A 6,000-nucleotide genomic window follows, 5' to 3' on the forward strand; every position below is an offset into this window, starting at 1 on the left:
TTTCACCCTCCAGCGCCTCCGAGCCGTGCCCCATGGAGCTCGGGGGCGCTGGCGCTAGAGAGAGGAGGGGTCGGATTACGAGGGGTCCATCTCCTGCACCAACTGTGGTCGGGGAGGACACACCGCGGCTAGGTGCTGGGGATGGCCTCCTAGGGGAGAGGACGACAGGTCCCGCACTGGGGAGTCCTTCCAGGTGAGTAGGCGCCCCACTCACCCAGAGCTCTCTGTTGCACACTTCTGTATACCTGTGCGTTTTCCACAGGTAGCACCTCATTCCCAGCATAAGGCGCTGGTAGATTCAGGCGCGGCTGGGAATTTTGTTGATAAGAAATTTGGTTTAGCCTTAGGGATTCCCCTTCTCCCTGTTGACGTCCCCTTCCCCGTTCATGCCCTAGATAGCCGTCCGTTGGGTGCGGGCTTGATCAGGGAGGTCACGGCGCCACTTAGGATGTGTGCGCAGGGGGGTCATCAGGAGATGATCCAGCTATTTCTGATCGACTCGCCTGCGTATCCGGTGGTGCTGGGCATGCCCTGGTTGAGTACCCATAACCCATCTATTTCGTGGCAGGAGAGGGCTCTGATGGAGTGGTCTGCCCAGTGTGTGGGTCGATGTTTAGGCGTTTCCGTAGGGGCTACCTCGGTGGAGAGTCCAAACCAGGTGCCCGCATTGCACGTTCCCCCTGAGTATGGGGATTTGGCTATTGTGTTCAGTAAGTCGAGGGCGACGCAGTTGCCTCCCCATAGGCAGGGAGATTGTGCGATAGACCTCCAGGCAGGAGCTGCGCTCCCACGGAGCCATGTGTATCCTCTGTCTCAGGAGGAGAAGAGAGCTATGGAGACTTACATAGACGAATCTCTGAGACAAGGATACATACGGCCCTCCACTTCCCCTGCGTCCTCAAGTTTCTTTTTTGTGAAGAAAAAGGATGGTGGGTTACGCCCGTGCATTGATTACCGTGGTCTCAATCAGATCACGGTGAAGTACAGTTATCCACTCCCACTGATTGCGACCATGACGGAGTCATTGCACGGGGCGCGTTTCTTCACTAAATTAGATCTCAGGAGCGCGTACAACTTGGTGCGCATTAGGGGGGGCGATGAATGGAAGACAGCCTTTAGTACCACCTCGGGCCATTACGAGTATCTTGTCATGCCATACGGGTTGATGAACGCTCCTTCAGTTTTCCAATCATTCGTGGATGAGATCTTCAGGGACATGCAGGGGCAGGGGGTGGTCGTGTACATAGATGACATTCTCGTGTACTCGCCTACCCGAGTCGAGCATGTGGCCCTGGTGCGCCGAGTGTTGCGGAGGCTGTTGGAGCACGACCTGTATGTCAAGGCAGAGAAGTGTCTGTTTTTCCAGGAGTCGGTCTCCTTTTTGGGTTATCAGTTGTCTGCGTCAGGGGTGAAGATGGAGGTAGACCGGGTGTCAGCCGTGCGTAATTGGCAAACGCCAACCACTGTGAAGGAGGTGTAGCAGTTTTTGGGGTTTGCGAATTACTACCGGAGGTTTATCCGGGGTTTTGGACAGGTGGCAGCTCCCATAACGTCTCTTTTGAAGGGGGGTCCGGTGCGTCTGCAGTGGTCAGCCGAGGCGGACAGGGCGTTTGGGAGGCTGAAGGACCTGTTTACCTCGGCCCCGGTGCTGGCGCATCCGGATCCCTCTTTACCATTTCAGGTAGAGGTGGACGCGTCAGAGGCCGGTATAGGAGCCGTGCTTTCGCAACGGTCCGGCGCGCCACCTAAACTCCGCCCCTGTGCTTTTTATTCCAAGAAGCTCAGTCCGGCGGAGCGAAACTATGACGTAGGGGACAGGGAGCTGTTAGCCGTGGTACAGGCCCTAAAGGTGTGGAGGCACTGGCTTGAGGGGGCTCAACACCCTTTCCTCATTTTGACGGACCACCGTAACCTGGAGTACATCCGGGCAGCGAGGAGGCTGAACCCTCGCCAGGCGAGGTGGAATATGTTTTTGACCCAGTTCACATTTAAGATCACGTACATCCCTGGGTCACAGAACGGTAAGGCAGACGCACTGTCTCGGCGGTATGACACGGAGGAGAGGTCCGTGGAGCCCACTCCCATACTGCCGGAGTCTTGTCTGGTGGCACCGGTAGTGTGGGAGGTCGATGCTGAACTCGAGCGGGCGTTACGCACCGACCCTAGTCCACCTCAATGCCCGGAGGGTCGGAAGTACGTTCCGCTCGAGGTTCGGGATCGATTGATCTATTGGGCTCACACGTCACCCTCCTCTGGACACCCTGGTATCGGCCGGACAGTGCACTGTCTTAGTGCCAAGTACTGGTGGCCCACGTTGGCGAGGGATGTGAGGGTTTATGTTTCCTCCTGCTCGGTGTGCGCCCAGTGTAAGGCGCCTAGACATCTGCCTAGGGGTAAGTTACTACCCCTGCCCGTTCCACAACGACCATGGTCTCACCTCTCGGTGGATTTCCTCACTGACCTTCCTCCTTCACAGGGGAATACCACTATACTGGTCGTTGTGGACCGGTTTTCTAAGGCCTGTCGTTTGCTCCCTATGCCGGGCCTTCCTACTGCCCTGCAAACTGCCGAAGCACTATTCACCCATGTGTTCCGGCACTACGGGGTACCCGAGGATATTGTGTCTGATCGAGGTCCCCAATTTACCTCCAGAGTCTGGAGAGCTTTTATGGAGCGGTTGGGGGTCTCGGTGAGCCTCACCTCGGGTTACCACCCGGAGAGTAATGGGCAGGTGGAACGTGTGAACCAGGATGTGGGTAGGTTTCTTAGAACATACTGCCAGGACCGGCCGGAGGAGTGGGCAAGGTACGTTCCCTGGGCCGAAATGGCCCAGAATTCCCTACGCCATTCCTCCACTAACCTAACCCCTTTCCAATGTGTGTTAGGTTACCAGCCGGTTCTGGCACCTTGGCAGCAGAGCCAGATCGAGGCTCCTGCGGTGGATGAGTGGGTGCGGCGCTCGGAGGAGACATGGAACGCTGCACACGTCCACCTGCAGCGGGCCCTCCATCGTCATAAGGCGAGCGCCGATCTCCACCGCAGTGAGGGACCGGTGTACGCACCTGGTGATCGAGTCTGGCTCTCTACCAGAAACCTGCCCCTCCGCCTGCCCTGTCGGAAACTGGGTCGGCGGTTTGTAGGGCCATTTAAAGTCCTGAGAAGATTGAACGAGGTGTGTTACAAATTACAACTACCTGTTGAGTATAAAAGTATTAACCCCTCGTTCCATGTGTCTCTTCTCAGGCCGGTGGTAGCTGGCCCACTCCAAGAAAGTGAGATCAGGGAGACTCCTCCGCCCCCATTGGACATCGAGGGGGCACCGGCGTACTCCGTGCGGTCCATCTTGGATTCGAGACGTCGGATGGGGGGTCTCCAATATCTAGTGGAGTGGGAGGGGTACGGCCCGGAGGAACGGTGCTGGGTGCCGAGGAGAGACATTTTGGACCCGTCTCTCCTGACGGAATTCCATCGTGGGCACCCGACGCACCCTGCTCCGCGTCCTCCTGGTCGTCCCCGAGGCCGGAGTCGGCGCACGTCTGGAGCCGCGCGTCAAGGGGGGGGTACTGTCACGGTTTCGGCCGAGGCTGCCTCTCTTCCTTGCTCGGGCAGGCTTCGGCGTTCGTCGTCTCCGGAATACTAGCTGCCACCGTTGCATGTTTCTATGTTCGTTTGCTTTTGTCTGATTGTTGTTACACCTGTTATCGTTTAGTGTAATTAGTGTCCTATAAGTTCTCGTTGTGTTTGTCTAGTGTTGTGTGTGATTGTTTTACTGTCGTGCGTTTTGCTGGACGTATTACTGTTTGCTCGGTTGAGCTGTTCTCCATTGTGTTGGAGTGTTTTGTCGCACCTGTGTAGTGCGCCCGTTTTGTTTTCGCCTGCGTGCGGAGTTTCGCCTTCGGGCTAGTTTGTGCGTTTCTCTTGTGGATATTTCACTAAAGTCTTTGGACTGTACTTCTGCGTCCTGCGCCTGATTCCACCACCACACCCACCTACAGCATCACTGACAGTTGCTGGTATTTTGGCCCATTCCTCCATGCAGATCTCTTCTAGAGCAGTGATGTTTTGGGGCTGTCGCTGGGCAACACGGACTTTCAACTCCCTCCAAAGATTTTCTATGGGGTTGAGATCTGGAGACTGGCTAGGCCACTCCAGGACCTTGAAATGCTTCTTACGAAGCCACTCCTTCGTTGCCCGGGCGGTGTGTTTGGGATCATTGTCATGCTGAAAGACCCAGCCACGTTTCATCTTCAATGCCCTTGCTGATGGAAGGAGGTTTTCACTCAAAATCTCACGATACATGGCCCCATTCATTCTTTCCTTTACACGGATCAGTCGTCCTGGTCCCTTTGCAGAAAAACAGCTCCAAAGCATGATGGTATGGGGTTCTTTGGATGCAACTCAGCATTCTTTGTCCTCCAAACACGACGAGTTGAGTTTTTACCAAAAAGTTATATTTTGGTTTCATCTGACCATATGACATTCTCCCAATCCTCTTCTGGATCATCCAAATGCACTCTAGCAAACTTCAGACGGGCCTGGACATGTACTGGCTTAAGCAGGGGGACACGTCTTGCACTGCAGGATTTGAGTTCCTGGCGGCGTAGTGTGTTACTGATGGTAGGCTTTGTTACTTTGGTCCCAGCTCTCTGCAGGTCATTCACTAGGTCCCCCCGTGTGGTTCTGGGATTTTTGCTCACCGTTCTTGTGATCATTTTGACCCCACGGGGTGAGATCTTGCGTGGAGCCCCAGATCGAGGGAGATTATCAGTGGTCTTGTATGTCTTCCATTTCCTAATAATTGCTCCCACAGTTGATTTCTTCAAACCAAGCTGCTTATCTATTGCAGATTCAGTCTTCCCAGCCTGGTGCAGGTCTACAATTTTGTTTCTGGTGTCCTTTGACAGCTCTTTGGTCTTGGCCATAGTGGAGTTTGGAGTGTGACTGTTTGAGGTTGTGGACAGGTGTCTTTTATACTGATAACAAGTTCAAACAGGTGCCATTAATACAGGTAACGAGTGGAGGACAGAGGAGCCTCTTAAAGAAGAAGTTACAGGTCTGTGAGAGCCAGAAATCTTGCTTGTTTGTAGGTGACCAAATACTTATTTTCCACCATAATTTGCAAATAAATTCATAAAAAATCCTACAATGTGATTTTCTGGATTTATTTTTCTCAATTTGTCTGTCATAGTTGACGTGTACCTATGATGAAAATGACAGGCCTCTCTCATCTTTTGAAGTGGGAGAACTTGCACAATTGGTGGCTGACTAAATACTTTTTCCCTCACTGTAATCGTTAAGGACTGTGGAGTTTTTCAAGATAAAAAATAAATGGAATGGAGCTAAGCACAGGCAAAATCCTAGAGGAAAACCTAGTTCAGTCTGCTTTCCACCAGACACTGGGAGATGAATTCACCTTTCAGCAAGACAATAACCTTAAACACAAAGCCAAATCTAAACAGGAGTTGCTTACCAAGAAGACATTGAATGTTCCTGAGTGGCCAAGTTACAGTTATGACTTAAATCTGCTTGAAAATCAATGGCAAGACCTAAAAATAGTTGTCTAGCAATGATCAACAACACATTTGACAGAGCTTGAAGACTTTTGAAAATAATAATGGGCAAATGTTGCACAATCCAGGTCTGGAAAGCACTTAGAGATTTACCCAGAAAGACTCACAGCTGTAATCGCTGCCAAAGGTGATTCTAACATGTATTGACTCAAGGGGTTGAATGCTTATCTAATCAAGATATATTTGTGTTTTATTTTTCTATATATATAAATAATTTTTTAGAAATGTTAGACTTTTCTCTCTCACTTTGACATTATACAGTATTTTGTGTAGATCGTTGACAGAAAATGACAATTAAATCCATTTTAATCCCACTTTGTAACACAACAAAATGTTGAAAAAGTAAAGGGGTGTGACTACTTACTGAAGACACTGTATAACATAAATTGACCTCCATTTTCATCTGAAACGAATAAGCTCATACAATGCA

The sequence above is a fragment of the Coregonus lavaretus genome, assembly GCF_964263955.1.
Source record: "Coregonus lavaretus genome assembly, chromosome: 13".
Classification (NCBI taxonomy): Eukaryota; Metazoa; Chordata; class Actinopteri; order Salmoniformes; family Salmonidae; genus Coregonus; species Coregonus lavaretus.